This window comes from Marmota flaviventris, chromosome 8, assembly GCF_047511675.1.
Source record: "Marmota flaviventris isolate mMarFla1 chromosome 8, mMarFla1.hap1, whole genome shotgun sequence".
NCBI classification, from domain to species: Eukaryota; Metazoa; Chordata; class Mammalia; order Rodentia; family Sciuridae; genus Marmota; species Marmota flaviventris.
This window is the reverse complement of record NC_092505.1, coordinates 125,559,378-125,577,766: the sequence shown is the minus strand read 5'-3', so window position 1 is coordinate 125,577,766 and position 18,389 is coordinate 125,559,378. Positions and strand designations below refer to the sequence as shown.

The following is an 18,389-nucleotide window of genomic DNA, read 5'->3' as shown; positions in this document are numbered from 1 at the left end:
AGCCTAAGGTACTTTGGAAGGATATTCTAACAGGACAATGGAAAGGTCCTGACCCAGTGATTGTCTGGAGTCGGGGTTCTGTTTGTGTTTTTCCACAGGGAGAACAGCAGCCGATTTGGATTCCAGAGAGATTAACTAAAACAATTTCTACAGGCCAAAAGGAAGATGATTTGACTCAAATCCATAACAGCTGATATCCAGAACTCCAGTTTGGCTATTCTTACATCTACGACAGTGATTAACCAGGATGCTTTTTTCAATATTTATTTTATTATTTGCCTTTTCCCACATCATAAAGTTTCATTTTATTTTTGAGATCATACAGACCTAGGTTAATGTTTTTCTGATCAGTTTTATTTTTTGACTGTGGAGTTTTTAAGCATTGCAATGGAGATTTCACCTAGGTAAAGCTTCAAGGCCTTTACTATTGTCTTAAGTGTTGTATGTTATGTGTGCACACTTCTGTTTTGTGTTGTATGTCTGTATGTGCGTATGTCCATATATCATATATGAGGAGCGCTCATGAATAAATGGATCCGAATTTTTTTATTCACATGATTTTAATGGTTTAATTTAGATTGGGTAAACAGCTGTTGAAAATTGTTTTAATATGTGAACAAATAGGAGGTTAACAGATCTGTTTGTTTACTTTCACCTTTCCTTCTCATTATATTTAATAATTCTGTTCAGGATAATGTAAATTGTTCAAAAAATTGTTTTCTTAGTGCCTGTTGGAATGTTACATAATTTTTTTCTTAGCATCATTGCCAGAATTCCTATCTTCATCCCAGTGCCGGTGAAGACAAAGATAAAACCAAACTACAGCTTCTTCGATAGTTATCACAACAAACTGTAAAAACTGATGCATCAATGAATAATAACTCCACAAGTAATGCTCAATTAAGGAGTCGATTTACTTTGGGAGGAAATGGACATATTGACAGATTCCTCTGCTTTGAATTGCTTGCAGACCTTGCCTGGACTATGTATCACTTGTATGCATTGTGAACTATCTGTTGGTACAGCGAATTGTGGTAGTGCTGGAGTATTTTTGCTGATGGTGTCACCGGTGGTACAATTTTTCAAAGGAGCCCTCAAATGGCTTAGTGTCATGGCATTTTGCATCCTCCTCCCTTCTACTAGTGATGGTCTAAAATTTGGGGGCCAACAGAGGTGAGGCGAAGAACCTCACCCCCCCACTGGTGCAAAGGCCTATCCACAAGTATGGCTGTATGCTGGACCGGTAGTCAGTGACGGGTATGATCCAATTGCAGTGGTACCAACCTAAGACAGGAGGCTGACGCCTAGAGGTCAGTTCATCCGATGACGGGTAAGGACCATATGTTGAATTGGACTGCCTAACAGGCACGGTCCCTAAGCCACATTGCTTGTTGTTTAATTAAACAAAAAGGGGGAGATGCTGAGAGCCACGGCTGAGTCTGTATGGCCCCTGGCATTTTGCCAACAGTATTGATTGACAGGCGCCTCTGCCTGTCCGCCTCTGCCGCAACTTTTGAGTTCTTGCACTATTTTGGAGTTCTCGTGGGGATTTCCGGGGATTCCCTGAGAGTTCCCATTGGTTGGGGAAGTGCAGGAGGAGGGATTTCCGGGAGAGATATTTCCGGCTGGGGGTTCCTGGACAAGCCTCGTGGCGCGTTCGGGAGGATTCCCCGGGAGCTGTGTGAAGTGTTTTCCTGCAGTTTAAAAATAAAGTTTGTTCCTGCTTCAGTGGCTCGTGATTTGTGCCCAGCCAGACTGCGGCAGGCTATACACCCAGCACTCCCTGGCCAGGTGGTTTTAATGTGCAACTATTGGCCTAAGGACAAAGTTCAAGTTCTTTACCTGAGCACACTAGCCACTTTGATCACTGTACTTTAATCATTGATCCATAGGGACCCTCCTACTACAAAAGCACTTGAATAAGTAACAGTCCCTGAAGAGGTGGGCTATAGTAGTGGTCCTCATACTTCAGCCTGCAGCAGAATCACCTAAAATACCTGTTATAACACAGAATGCTGGTCTCTATCCCTAGAACTTCTGAGCTAGTAGACCTACAGTAGAGTCCCAAGATTTTTCATATCTAACAAATTTCCAAGTAATGCTGACAGCACTGGCACAGGTGTCACACTTTGGGAACCACTACTGGGCTACTATTCCTTTACCTGTAATGTCATTCCCAACTCCATCATTCTCACCTCTTTTCAGGAAGCATCTGCTCGCTTCAACAATACACCTCAAGGCCTTTATTAGCTAATATAAAATTTGCCCCCCCACGCAAAAAAAAGCACTGCAGAATATTTTTAATGGTACATTAGTACACACAGTTCTTTTTTGAAGATTAGAAAAAGCTCACTTTGTCATATATATCTAAAAAAATTAAAAATACAAATAGAAAAAGCAGCCTCCTTTAAATAGGAAAATTTTTAAATGGGGGGGGGGGCAGGCAAGAAGACAGAATTTGTCAAGCAAAATAAATTCTGAACTTCAACCTCCACCTGCTCCCTTGACCAGAGCAGCAATTATACAACCATTTATGGCAGCCCTGGCCCAATGTACCACTAAAGCACAAAAGAGGAGAAACAAACCCTGGCTGGAAAAGAAGGGCAATAAAGCTATCAGAAAAGGAATTTTAGGGAAGTAATTTTAAGGTTGTGAGTCTTAATGTGCCTCCTCTATACTTCAGGACTGTAAGAACTGTGCTTTATTACTTTTTTATAACCACTATAAATGATCAATAAATGCTTAATGAATGACAACAAATTATATGAGATCACTTTCTCTTTTTCATCAAGTAAATAAAGATAACACACTCCTACATTTGGCACCAAAAACTATAAATATTAAGTATCAACACTGTCTTTGGTCTACAGACTTATTAAGTTAGAGGAAAGCACCAATTATTCTAATACACAGCTGGGAGGTGGAGAGGCAAAATATCATACTTACATCTTTGAAAATGAAAGACTTCCAAATTAAAAAATGCATTACTTAATTCAGACTGATTTCATGATTATTTCAATAGGAGTTACATTTACAGGAATCTTAGAAATCTGCTATTTCATCCAAGACAGTAATTTTAAAAATAAAGAAACTGAGGCCTAGAGAACTAATGGCTCAAAGATACAAAGCTAGTTAATTAGTGACACAGCTATAATTAAAACTCAGAGTTCAGGCTAGGGATGTAGCTCAGGGATAAGAATGTTTGCCTAACATGCAAAACACCATGGGCAAGGGCAGGACTCCAACTTGGATCTTATAATCTCGTGCCCTGCATTAGACTTCTCTTTTCTATACCATGTTACCCTTATATTTAAATAAAATTAAATTTAAAAATTTAAACTAAAATTTAAATATCCACAACTCACAAAGAAAACAGTTAACCACAATTTTGTTGTCTATATCCCACTTTTATGAGGGAAAAAAGCATTTATTTTACCTAGGAACTCATTTTAAGAATGAAGTTATAAAATACTTATAAAATCCTGCTTTTGCTTGCAGGATTATCCATGCAAGGCCTAATATTCATAAATAATCTTGATAAAACTATAAAAACTTAGTTATCAAGGAAGCATAACACTGTCTTGCCAGATTCAGAACATGTCTAAAGAAAGAAAAAGAGTCTATTTTTTTTAAATATGCTTAACAATAAGCAGAAAACACTAGTTATTATCTTTATCACTCAATTAACCAGGAGAGTACTTAATCCTCTGACCACTCTCATTAAGATTTTTATCTATTCCTAGTTCTACATGGTGAGCCCAAATTATTTCCTTTTGGGAAGTAACCTTATCCGTCATCTAGATGATAACTTTATTCACCTCTCAAGTTTAAAATCTATGTACTTTAGATCTATGTATAATACAAAATAGTCTAGTGATTAAAAGCTAACTCCTTAACTCTCACAAGAGCTCATGAGAAAATACTCTTTTTATTTCCATTTTGCAGAGGAGAAAACTGAGGTTTAAAAAGGTTAATGAGTTTGCTCAAGTTTACATACTAGAAAGAGGTAGAGTTAGAATTTCACACAATGTGATACCAACACCAGAGAACTCTGACAATGGGTTTCCTAATCATGTATCACATGATGGAATTTTTATTTTGATAGAATTTTATTTTTATTTATTTATACACCAGAGAACTCTGACAATGGGTTTCCTAATCATGTATCACATGATGGAATTTTTATTTTGATAGAATTTTATTTTTATTTATTTATACACGGTGTTGAGAATCGAACCCAGTGCCTCACACATGCTAGGCAAGCGCTCTACCACTGAGCTATAATTCCAGGCCAGACAGTACTTTCTTCATCTGTGAACATATAAGCTCTTTAATTTGTAACTAGCAATTTAATTTTTCTTCCAAAAAATTAATTTAAGGTACAAAAGAAAAAGCCGAAAATGTTCTTTAACTTTTATACCTTGTGCTAAATCACAAGAATTTCTGTATATTTGCTTTCTTTGTAAATAGAGAAATGGAGCTAAAGAGGAAATCAACCTCTGATTATAGGTAGACTAATCAGGTAGACTAAATTAGATGGGAAAAACTGTCAGATAACAATGAGACAACTGAGCTTTAACAGTAAGAAAGGACAGTAGGTAGCTTAAATGAGAGAAGTTATATTCATGCTTGATTATGTATAAAACACTTTTTTCCCTACCTTTCTAAGACCGAGACAGACAGTGATGTCTCAATCTACACCCTGACCTTTAAACTAATTCAACAATTATGAAGAGAAATCTTCCCAGCGAGCCAAAGAAAACAGTACAGGTAGTACCTAATTATTAATGTTATCTTGATTAGAAAATAAAGACTGCTGAAAAATTCTGAGTCTTGTTTGTCACTTTCTAACACACAAATGCAATCTATTGTTATGTGAAGACAGGACCTCACAAAGGATATATACTCTTACTTTTGTACTTTACGCTTGCAAAAATATCCTGAACCTACCTCAGTGTACCCACAACACTTCATGTATTATCCTGCTAGTTTTATTACTTTGAGGTTTTGTTTTAAATTTTTAAGTTATAGATAGACACATTTATTTATTTATCTATTTATTTATTTATGTGTGTGTGTGTGTGTGTATGTACATAGCGCTGAGGATGGAACCCAGTGCTTCACACATGCTAGGCAAGCACTTTACAATCTCAGCCCTGTTCGGATGGTTTTTTCTTTTTTTTAATATTTATTTTTTAGTTATAGTTGGACACAATACCTTTATTTATTTTTATGTGGTGCTGAGGATTGAACTCAGGGCCTTCCACATGCGAAGCGAGCACTCTACCGCTAAGCCATAACCCCAGCCCCTTGGTTGATTTTTAATCACTCAACAAAATTTACATTTTAAAGAACAGAATCTACATATTTTATCAACTTTGTATGTCCACTACCAGATATTGAGCAATGCAACATTGCAAAATATGTATTTGGTCTTTCCTAAAATCTTGGAATCTCCAAAGTGATGTCTTTGTGTGCTAATGAAATGACTGGTGGCCTGTCAGCCCCCAGATAGCTTCAGAATGGGGGCTAATTACAGGAAAGACCATGGCCTTATTAGAGGACTGGAGTTTTTCAACCTCACTCCTCAGCCTCAAGAGAAAAGAGAGGCTAAAGTTAAACTGATCACCAATAGCTAATAATATAATCAATCATGAATAATGAAGCCTCTGTAAAAGCCCAAAAGAAAGTTCAGGTGAGCCTCCAGATAGCCGAACATGTCCTCCATATTTTCTTGGAAGGTGGCAAGTCCAGAGAGGACACAGAAGCTCCATACCCCTTCCCATATGCCTGGCCCTACGCATTTCTTCATTTATATCCTCTGTCACCAGTAAACTAAGTGCTTCTCAAGAGTTCTGTGAGCAAATAAATAAACTTGAGAAAGTCATGGGAAGCATAGGGAAAACAACCTAGAGCTTGTAATTGGCAATGAAAGTTGGGGGACAATGTTGTGGGACTAAGCCCACAATCTATGGGATCTGAAACTATCTCTTGATTATTAATTCAATTACTCAGAATTGAATTAAGAGGATACCCAGGGGCTGGGGTTGTGGCTCAGTGGTAGAGTGCTTGCCTTGCCCGCATGAAGCACTGGGTTTGATCCTCAACACCACATAAAAATAAAAAATAAAATAAAGATATTGTGTCTATCTACAACTAAAAAATTTAAAAAAAAAAAAAAAAAAGAGGATATCCAGATGATGTCCGCTACAGAATTAATACATTGGTCACTGGCAAGGCGAAATCTCCACATACTAGAGAACATAAAAGTCTTTGTGTTGGTTGATGAGTGAGAAAACAGAAAAGACAGGTTTGTTTTTTCCCTAAATTCTCAGTGGTAAACATTCTCAAATTTATTTGAGGGCTGGAGTTGTGGCTCAGTTGTAGAACACTTGCCTAGCACATGTGAAGCATTTGGTTCCATCCTCAGCACCACATACAAATAAATAAATAAAATAAAAGTATTGTGTCAGCTACAACTACAAATATAAATGTTTAAAAAAAAAAAAAAAAAAACACCTTATTTGAGGTAGGTGTGGTGGCATATGCCTGTAATCCCAGACTTAAGACGCTGAATGAAGCAGGAGGACTTTTTGCCAAGTTTGAGGCCAACCTCAGCAAATTAGTGAGGCCCTAAACTACTTTGTGGGACCCTGTCAAAATAAAAAATAAAAAGAGGTGGGGATGCAGCCCAGTGATAAAGCACTCCTAGTTCAATCCCTATTACCAAAAAAAAAGCTATTTGACAGAATTTTAACTATCCCAGTCATTTGAGACCACATGGAGGAACCTGTGAAACATTATGTTAAAAGAAATAAACCAGGCACAGAAAGACAAAAATAAGGTATGATCTCACATTGTAATCTAAAATAACTTAAAACTCATAGAATCAGAGAAGATTGGTGGTTACCAAAAGCTGGGGGGTAGAGGTGGGGACTGGGAAGATATGGTCAATGGATACAAAATTTCAGTGAAATAGGAGGACTAAGTCAAAAGATCTATTGTACAACATGGTTACTACAGTTAGTAACAAGTATACTTGAAAACCCCTAAAAGTAGATTTGAAGGGGTCTCACCACAAAAAGAAAACAACAACTTCTGTGAGGTAGTATATATAATTAATGTTGGAATATATATATATATATATATATATATATATATATATATATATATATCCCAAAACATCACATGTACCCCATTAAATACACATAATCTTAAAGATATTTTTGAAATAAGAATCTTAAGACAATTATCCATAAATTAAATATCCTATCCACAATAACATAACTATTAGATGGTAAATAGAAAAGAAAACCAAGTCTCCATAAAGTAAACTTCAAAATGCAAAGGAACTCTACATACAGAAAAAAGGCTGAAATAAAAATGACCTTTTAAGGGTTCTACAACTAAGCCAACATTCTTATGCTAGTTGTTATCACTTATTAGCTGTGTGGCCTTGGGACAATTAGTCTTAAACATTACAGGGGATTTTGTGCCTTCTGACCACTGTCACATACTAACCCCTCATGACAACAATAAATCCAATAAGTGACAAAGAGGGTAATGAATATTCACTGAAATTATGAGGAAAGATTTTACACAGATCCTACAATTCACTGTTCACTTGTTTTGTCCTTTGTGAATTATATCAAATGTTCAGGACAAACACAAGAGTCTAGATTACAGCTTAAAAGTTTTTAAGGCAAACACTATGTGTTCTTACCACTAAAATTGAAAATTAGATACCACAAGTTTCTCCACAATGTGTCGTCCCTCCCTAATTACAAATCTGGGAAATTTAATCTGAATTTATTAAAACAGGAATAATATCAGCATTTTCTTGCCACACATTACAACATTATTGTAAAATGCTTACTGGTATAAAGCAAATGTTCGATGAGTTTTTTTCTTACCAATACCAGAATCAAAGACATATAGAAAGAAAGGACCCAAGTATGAAATCCAATTTGGTGAGAGCAGAAAATGCATAGAAAAATACTATGTATATGGGGCTGGGGTTGTGGCTCAGTGGTAGAGCACTAGCCTAGTATGTGGGAGGTGCTGGGTTCAAGCTTCAGCACCATAAATAAATAGATAGATAGATAGATAATACTGTGCATAGATAATACTGGAAAGTCAGGCTAGTACTATGTAGAAAAATTTAAAAGCAAATAACAAGGAAAATTGAGAAAATATCTTTGACAATACTTGAGTTTCTCAGTTTCCTACATATCTTGAAAATGGAGGCAATAACTCCCTAGAAAACAGACTTGGAAGAGCTATAGGGTCTCCCTCAGAGCAAAAGACATATACTTAACTACCCATTATAAAATATCTGAGTTTCTCTAAGCTTGGGATTCTTCTTTTGTAATGTATTTTAATTGCCTGGGCAGGTTTCACCTGGACCTCTACCCACTGCCATGTGCAAAGAGGGCTCAGAGATTCGATGCAAATGCCAATTCTCTGGCTATTGCTATAATACATTATTCTTCATCTCTGACTGAAGAGTCTCATGGCTTCTGCCAGCAATCATTAAACTATGGCAGCATAACCTGGTAGCATGCAGGTAGGGTAAAAATCACAGAACTTCATAGTTTTTGACAGGCATTAGCACATAATTAATGTTTACCATAATTGAAAGATTCCACTTTCATACTGCTGGAATGGGTAGGAAAAAATCAATACTGAACTATATACTACTGTCAAAAGATATACTTTAAATATAGTGAAAAAAATGTTTTAAGTAAGAAATAGAAAAAGATATATTCATTATAGAAACTCTTCAAAACGACTTACCTGGAATGGCTGTATTAATACCAGAAAGAAGTAAATTTCAAGACAAATATTATTACCAAAAGAGGAATATTTCATAATGATAAAAAGGTTAACTTATCAAAATGACAAAAATATCATAAATTATATGTGTTTTATAACAGTTTCAAAATACATGAGGAAAAAAGTTGACAAAAGAGAAATAATTCCAGTCATACTTGGTTATTTTAACATTCCTTTCAACAATTGATAAAACAAGACCCCTTCCCTAAAAAATAATCAGTAAACACATAGATGATTTGAAAAACATTACCAAAACACCATAATCTATCTTATAATTTACAAAGTACTCACCCAACAGTACTTTAGTACAGCATACATTTTCTTGCCACACATTAAGATAGACCACATGCTGGCCCATAAAACAAGATTTAATATATTCAAAAGAATTAAAACCATGCAGAGTATCCTCAAAGTGAAATTAAGTTAGAAATCAATAAGATATCTAAAACAATCCCAAATAAAAAGGAATTTTCATACACTGTTGGTAAGAAATCAGTACAACCACTATGGAAATCAGTATGGAGATTCCTCAAAAAGCTAAAAATAGAACTACCATATGATCCAGCTATACACTGCTTGGTATTTATCCAAAAGAACTAAAGTCTGCATGCTTTAGAGATATATGCATACCTGTGTCTACTGCGGCACAACTCACAATAGCCAAGTTATGAAATCAGCCTAGATGTCCATCAACAGATGAATGAATGAAGAAAATGGGATATATATGCACAAAGAAGTTTTATTTAGCCACAAAGAACAAAATTATGTCACTTGCAAGGAAATGGATGGAACTAGAGACTATAATTTTAAGCAAAATAAGCCAGACTCAGAGAAAAGTATGTTTTCCCTCATATGTGGAAGTAGAAGAAAAAAGCAAGGAAATAACAGAATGCCATAAAAGTAGAAGGCTAACCATTAGGATGGGGGGGGGGTGCAAGTGTTACTGGGGACTGAAATCCAAATTGTGTTATGTATATGTGAATATGCCTCAATGAAACCCACCATGCTGTAAAATTGAAATGAACCAATAAAAACAACCTCAAATAACAATAAAACAACATACTTTCAGGTAATCCACAGATAAAAGCAATTCCAAAGTAAATTAGAACTATTTAAGCCTAAATAATAAAAATGTATTAAAATGTTAAAATTCATAGAATGCAACAGTGCTTTTAGAGGAAAATCTATAGCTTTAAATGTTTTTTTATTAGAAAACAAGAAATATCTAAAATCTATGACCTAAGGCTTAACTTAGGAAGTGAAGAAAGAAAACCAAAAGGGCAGACCAATGAAATAGAAAGACAATAGAGAAAATTAGCAAAGTTGATTTGAATAGATAGCAAACTTAAAAACCATTAGATGGTTCAAAAAGCCGAATGGAGAGGCCTGGGAGGCTGAGGCCTGGGAGGCTGAGGCAGGAGGACTGCAAGTTTAAAGCCAGCCTCGGCAACATAGATAGACCCTGTCTCTAAATAAAATATAAAAAGGGCTTAGAGATGTGGCTCAGGGGTTAAACAACCCTGGGTTTAATCCCCGGTACAAAACACACACACACAAACACAAATGACATCAGAAATTAAAGAGCTACCCTACAGATCCTACAGGCATTAGAAGGATAACAAGGGAAACCTATGAACAACTTTTGATAACAAATTAGATAAAATATACAATTTAAAAAAATGCATGACAAAAAACTGACACAAGATAAAACAGAAAATCTGAATAGCCCTAAAACTGAATTTGGATGTTACCAAAAACCTTCCCACAAAGAAAATTCTGGTCCAGATGGTATCACTGGTAAATTCTAACATTCAAGGAAGAATTAGGACCAGTATTATACAAACTCTTTCAGTAAATAATGGTCACTTCCTGACCTCTTTTATGAGGCCATCATAATCCTAATACCAGAACCAGACAGACAAAATAACAAAGCAATATGAAAAAAATGTACAAGGTCTTCTAACAGAATATTAGTAAAAACAAAAGGAGAATATGCTAAGTTGGATTATCCCAAGAACCAAGATTATTTTAACTTTTGAAAAGCAAAAGTTTATCCATTTTACCATGAAAGAACACTGCGTTTATTTCTCAACTTTAGCTACCACAAATAAGGCTACTGTGAACATTTTGTTCATATATTCTGGTATACAGAACAAAACTTTCCATCATCAGGAATATAAAGAAAGTACTAGGTTTAAAGTACAGGTATCTTCAACTTTATTAAAAAAAAAAACTCTCATCTTTCATAAAATATTATCAATTTACACTCTTTCCAAAAGTGGTAGTTAATTTCTCCACATTCCAGAATTTCAGACAACACTTGATATTATCAAACTTTTTAATGTTTGTCAATCTGATCAAAGTGAAATGATTCCTTTTCAAAGTTCTACTTTGCACTTGCCTCATTACTAATGAGACTACAAATCAACACTTTTCCAACTATGAGCTGCTGAGTCCACTCAACAGTTAAGTTGCAACCATTCTTAATTAAAAAAAAAAAAAAAATCAGAATTAGAATGCCCTGAACAAAGGTTAAAAATTGTTTCACAACACTTTTATTTTCATTTTATGTGTTTGTAGGAAGTCACAATGCAAAATGTTAGCTTCTAACAAGTTAAAAAAGACATTAATTATAGTAAAATTCCATAGATCATTTGGGCAACTCATTGGTGTATCATTTAAGCTCACAGCACAAAGGATTATACAAGGCAGAACTTGAGATGTTCTTCAAATAGTGTTTGGTAAGAGATTAAGAAAAAGAGAAAAATATGAGAAAAGGAATGTCTTATGTGGAGAAGATACCATAAAACCAACTGATGTAACTATGACCTACTTAAAGGTCATTTTAAAAGAATCATGTATTTTTCAATAAAGATTTCTCTCAGCACTAAGGTAGGAAGCTGTGATCCTATTCTTTTAACTAGCAAAATGACAGAAAACCAGCCCCCCCCCTTCTCTGAAGACACAACCATTAATTCCTACCTCAAGAATCATGTCATTCTATAGCTTACGCAAGAGCACCTTTTTTAGGTTTCTGCTTCCCACTTCTTTTCCCTAGAGTACCAAAGTAGCAAGAGTCATTGGAATTCCCAAGAATTCTATTTTTCTTTGATCAACAAAAAATTTACCAAGCCATTATATGTATCTATATTAAATTAAGCAATTATCTCCCTAATGAAAAAAAAATTTATGGTGTTGAGGATCAAAACCAGGGCCTCTAAGCTACACCACCAACCATGGCTCTGTTTATATCTATTAAACACCTGCTTATATCTGTTAAAGCTTGATATCCTTAGCTAAAACTATCCTACTTATCTGTGTGTGTGTGTGTGTGTGTGTGTGTATGCGCGCGCACCAGCTCTGCTGCTGCTGCTGGGAATCAAACCCAAAGCCTTGCACATTCTAGGCAAGAGCCTGCCTCTTCCCTGAAAATGATTTTCCTTGGACTGACAAAGCACATACCATAACAAACTTCTGCTACCTCTTAATACTTTCGAATAACTATTCCTAAGAATTCTACAAGCTTCTGGACCAATCACACAACTGTCTGATGCAATGAGTATGTGAATTTACCTGTCACTTAACAGAAATGTGATCTAAAACACTAAAATTCCTTAACTTTTCTGATTCAGTATCATGTATCAAATGAATAAAACAAGTATCTAAGAACAGCAAGAATTACATCTTTTTCCCAATGTCTTCCTCCCTCTTAAAATTTTTAATCTTAGTTTTTTTTTTAATGATTTTCTTTAGTTGTAGTTGGACACAATACCTTTATTTTATTTATTTATTTTTATGTGGTGCTGAGAATCAAACTCAGGGCCTAGCACGTGCTAGGCAAGCATTCTACTACTGAGCCACAAGCCCAGTCCTAATCTTAGTTTTTGTTTACAATTTTCTCTCAATGAAATCAAAAGCTTTTTCTAGAAGGAGGCACTTAAGCTGAGGTACCAGGAAATTAAGAAAGAGTGAGGAAAAGACAAAATAATTATTAGTAAAGAAATTAAGGAAGATCAAGTGGGGGCTATTGCTCTGCCTGTGTCCTGTCCTTGTATGTCCAGATTCTAAAGAGGCAAACTTGAAGATACTTCATTCTTCATGATAAGCAAAATTCTTAGACCACTAAAATGACCCACACACTTATATAATCCCCTTTCCTTAAATGTAGGAGAGATCTGTAGATATAATGAAATAAATTTCCTATGGCTATTACATGGCAAGATTCCTGCCTATGTAATTAAGATCATTTATCAGTTGAATTTGGCAAAAAGATTATCTGGGTAAACCTGACCTAATCAGGTAACTTTTAAATACAGTCTTAAAGGGGAGTCAGAGGCAGAAGAGTCAGAGAGAATGGTTCCTGATTCCAAGCAAAAGCAAACAGCCATTCTGTAAACTGCTGCCTATATGGCCACATAGCAAAGAACTGAGAGCAGTTCCTGGCTAACAACTAGGAGGAAGATGGGGACTTCAATCATATAGTCACAAGGAAATTGGTTCTGCCAACAGGTAGTACCCTTAGAAAAGGACCTGAGCCACAAATAAGAATTACAGCTACACATGATACCTTCATTTCATCCTGATATTATTAGAGTCCAGCTATACCACACCCGAAATTCTGACCCATGGAAACTGAAATAAATGGGTGTTAAGCTACTAAGTTTGTATTATGTTATGCATCAGGACAAAACTAATACACACTTCTCAGTAAGGATATAAGCCAAAGAAAAAGGGAAAGGCATTTTCTTTCCCCAGAGTGCATTATATCTCCTTATATAGCGCTGAGATTATGAAATTATACAGGTCTACAATCAAAGAAAAAATATCACAACTATATAAATTTGTGTAAGTTTTAAGTTCTAACACTTTAATAAAAAAGGCTTTTGCATGTATCTTGATAATATCCACTAGATTACTCCCATTTTCGAGACGAGGGAAGTAAGACTCAAAAAATAAAACCCCGAAGACTATAAACCATGGGAATGTTCCAACTTCAGCTCAGATTCCCTCTCCCATATGCTACAATTCCTTAAGGAGTGTAGAAGAGCCATTCAAATGGACAGTAATTGTAGTGCTCTCTTCACAGAGGTAATCCTAGTAACAATTTTCCATATTTCACATCTACTTAATTCCCTCTAGCTTTTTCAGAATGTTAAAACTAAAGTGGACACAGAAAGTATTCTACTGAAAAGTAGTTTGCTTGTAAAAGGGACCACTGGTAGACCACTTATCTCAATAAATTTGGTTTGCTCAAAGTACGTTTTTAAATTTGTAGGGAAAAAAATAGCAACACATCTGTACATTTCCTAGAACTTTGGGTACTAATTTGTGACACATTATCAAAAATCAAAAGCAAGGAAATAACATTTCTGGTTCTTTTAGTATTTCCCTATTTGGTCAAAAATTTTAAGTCTGAATTCACACAATATAGAAAACATGTAACAACATATTATACAAGAAAGGAGTCATTCTTATTTTCCACTCTTCTGTACATTTCCATGAGCGCTTCAACATCAGTTTGCAATTTTCTTAAAATATGGAAAACTAAAGGTAGGGAGTCACATTCAAATTCCACCTAAGATGCAATCACACAACTTTATGCCAATTGAGGTACTTTCGCAAACACTATTTTTGCAAAGCTGCAAAACAAAGTCATTTCCAGTCACAACCCCGAGAAAGAATAAACTACATCCACCCTCTTTAACACCAACTTTAACAGCAGATAATTAGGTATCACAAACAGCACTGTTTTTGCGTCTACAAGCTTCCAAAACCATCCCATGACTTATACGCCTGGGGCACGACTGTATGCAATGTGAAGAGAATCGATAACATTTCAAATGTGGGTAGATGGGGTGACGTGACAATCCTAAAAATATGAAAATTTCTTGGTCCCTACTGCACACAAGCGGCACCCAGTTCGGACCCTGCGAGTGGGGCTCAGGTCCAACTCCAGGCTCTCCAGTTTCCCAGCTCTTCACCCCGCCCCCACCCCGAGAAAGGAGGGAAAACAACTTTTATTGGCCTCGTCTCCCGGGAGATTGGCAAACTAGCGGGGCAGTGCTCGGGCCTGGACACGTTTCGCCGGGAGGCCCCCGTCGGGGGCGGGGAAGGTAGATAGCGGGAAAGCCCGGCTTCGACGCCCGATCACCCCCAGTCAACAGCCTTTGCCCCACCCCGCCAACAAGAGGCCTGGGCCAGCCGCCACGCCGAGCGACCCCCAGGCCCCTCCGCGGAGGCGAGCTCGTCGTCATGTGACGCCACCGCCGCTAAAACACCGCAGAAACGCAGGGCGGCGGAAGGCATTCGCGCCAGCCCGCCTCGGCCCGGCCCCGCCGGGCGCGGGCGAGTCCCGAGAGCCTGGGCGGGGGGGCGGAGGGCGGGCTTGGCGGCGGGCCCGAGCGCGCCACAAAGGCTTCCGCGCCTGTCGCCGTAGTGCCCGGGCGGGCGGGGGCACAATTTTCGGGGCCAGCGGGAGGGGTGGGCAAAGACGGGAGCGCTGGGGTGTCCGCCGCACCCACAGCCGCCTCCCCGGGAGCTCGGACGGCCCGCGACCGCCGCGCCCCGCACAGGCCCGCGCGGCCTCCCTCCCCCGCGCGGGGCCCGCGCCCGGCCCGCCCGCTCCCCGCTCGCGCTCTCTAGCTCTCTCCCGGCCTCCATCTTGGATCGGCGCTTCCAGCCCCCGCGCCGCTGCCGCCGCATTCCCCCTCTTTCCCGCCCCCCGCCGCCGTCGCCGCCGCCCGCACTCACCTCAGCTGCCCATCCGGGCGCTGCCGGCCGTCGACCTAGTTTCCCCCCAAAAGTCTCCGGTGTGTTATTCCCGATGTGGGGGGGTTGTTACGGGGTGGTCGCCGGGGGTTCGGGAGCGGGGGCCGCGCCTTCAACGGAGCTGCAATCCTAACCCGCCATCTGGTGGCATTTTCCACACGCCAATGGCGCCGCTGCAGACTTGGGTCCGGACCGCCCTCTGCTGGCCGCGGTGCTCACTGCCTTGCTGACGGGACTGGCCTGCCCGGAAAGGGGAGGGAGCTGAGGCGCGAGCTGGGGGCCGCGGCGGGGGCGCGCGCAAACGCTTTCCTGAGGGGATTGCGCGCACGCGCACCAGCGGGGCGGGAAACGTGGCCGCTGCGTGGCGGCTCCGCCCCCGCATGGAGCGCTTGCCCAGCTCCGCCAATTGCCAGCGGCGGAGAGCTCTGGAAGAGGCCGCTGTGGACTGTTCGTGGGCCACCCGCAGCGGGCGGAAGGACGAACACTGGCGCCTGCGCGTCCCACTCGCAGAGCTGCCGCCCGCCATTTTTAGAGCTGCTCGGAGACCTGGGAAGGAACCCGCCCCCGTTTCTTCACCCAGGCCCCTCCCCAGGTCGGGGGCTAGCTCTTCCCTCCCTCCGCTCCAGTTTCCCGCTGCCCGCCAGGCCTGCTGCGGAAACGGGAGGGAGCGGTCGCTCGGAGCCCTGCTCCAGCCACTCCCGGTCTTAAGGAGAACTCCAAGCTTTGCATTGTATTAGCGATTTATTGTTGGGGAGGTGCTTTCCTCGAGCCAAGGGGAGTAGGTTCCCAGAACTGTTTGGGACCTCCCTCGCCACGGCTCTGGACGGAACACTGCCCGCTCCAGGCCGATTGGCGTCGTCCTGCCTCTGTGTAGCAGTCTCTCCGTGGTGCCGGCTTTGCATAAGGCGGCAGCATTGGCTAGTTAGTGAGCCGGGAATGCAGCTAGACTGGGAAAATAGAGACTCAGCTTTGGAATTCGGTTTCTCCTACTGCAACCTAGTAGTATTGTCAGTGGTTCTGAAATGGACGTGAGACTCTTAGCCCTCCAGTGGGCTAGGGACAAAGTCACTACCGTGAAATCTTGACCCAGCTGTTTTGTTGGACCCCACAGCTTCCCTTGCTCTCTACCTGCCTATCCCTGACCATGGCTTCTACCTTTCACCTGCTTTCAACTTTTTACAACAAAAGTGAATCCTTACTCTCCCAGGTCATCAGCCCATTTGTGACTCAATTCTCCATCAGAATAGCCTGCTCTGTTTCCAGTATTACCTTATACTCGCTCAACTCCATTATATTCTTGAGGGCTAATCTCTAGTTATCATCCTTGTTCCTGGTTTCTGTTAGGCGTTGGAAGGTGGTGTGTGGTGGCTTTTCACTGAAGGAAGTCGGGTATGAATTTGTGACTGGACTTGCATAGATTTTTAGATAACACTATTTATAGATACATATTTACTAGTCTCTGGTTGACTTCCTATTGTTACTCTGCAAAGCCTGTTTCTAGCTTTCCTTGTTAAAAGTGCCAGTCCCAAACCAGGCTAAATAGATGACTTCGTCTAGTTTCCTGGGCTCAAAGCTGTGCAATTCCAACAATGGGTTGACATTCTCTCCATCTTCAGACATCTATAACCATGATCCCGACCAGGATCTCAAAATTTCTCAGCAAATTAAGGCATTCCCTCTGCCCGTCTCTCCACAGCCTATCCTGCCTAAATGATGTGTAATGATGTGTGTCCTGCTTTTCAAGTTCCTTGTTCCATTACTATTTTCCTATAGTGTTACATCCTCAGTATTCAGTATTTTATTCTCTGGCTTCTTCCTTCTGTTTTTCAAGTTTCCATTGTCTTAAAGGAAAAAAAAAAAAAAACAGTGCTGTCTGTTCCCTCCAGTTACTATCAACCTTCCTTCACAGTTAACACTTCTCAATCCCTGGATCTATACTTACCTGATTTACTGGTCTCTGATTCCTTTTCTAACTTCACTTCAGTCTTCCATCCTGTAGTTCAACCCCTAGCTCTCTGTTATGTAATACATTCTTTCTCTTGAAAGTCTCCCCAAAATTATTTTTTTAATCTTCCTACCTTTTCCTCACAGGTACTTTCCAGGAAGTTCCATTGCAAAATTAAGCATTTAAAATAATTAATTCTCTAAGACAGGCTCAGTGTTATCTGCCTGTAATACCAGCTACTGGAAGGGTGAAAAAGGAGAATAACAAGTTTTAGGCCAGGTTCAACAATGTAGTAAGACCCTGCCTCAAAAGCAGATGAATGAAAGAAGGGCTGGGGATATAGTTCTGCAGTAGAACACCCCTGGATTCAATCATCAATACTGGAAAAATAAACAAACTAACATTTTATTTCTCTTATTTGAACATTCTAATCTCCTAATAACATTGCGATTTCAGCATAGTGCAGTGATTAAGAACACGGACTCTGGAACCAGACTGTTCTGGAAAGCTGTATGACTTTGGGCAGATCTCTGTGTCTCAGTTTCTTCATCTGTAAGATGGAAATAGCAATAGGATTGTTGAGTATTAAACTGTTTAATATATTAAAATGTCATCTGTAGCCAGGTATGGTGGTACACACCTATAATGGTAGTTTCTCCAGAAGCTGAGGCAGGAGGATCACAAATTCAAAGCCAACCTGGGCGACTTAGGGAGACCCTGTCCAAAAATTAAAAATGAACAGGCCAGGGGTATAGAGCTCAGTAGAGTATTTGCCTAGCATGTGTGAGGCCCTGGGTTCAGTCCCCACCTACCACCATCAAAAAAATCCATTTGTGTTATT

General features: G+C 39.4%; 1 protein-coding gene across 2 annotated transcripts in view; it reads right to left on the bottom strand.

The window, feature by feature from the left end:
• Stag1 (STAG1 cohesin complex component) overlaps nucleotides 1–15,779 on the bottom strand; it is a 373,003-nt gene extending 357,224 nt beyond the window's left edge. For both annotated transcript variants that reach the window (XM_071615631.1, XM_027933685.3), the window contains exon 1: nucleotides 15,586–15,779. The gene's annotated coding sequence lies outside the window, so the exon portion shown is untranslated. The remainder of the gene's footprint in view (nucleotides 1–15,585) is intronic.
• Nucleotides 15,780–18,389: the final 2,610 nt, after the last annotated feature.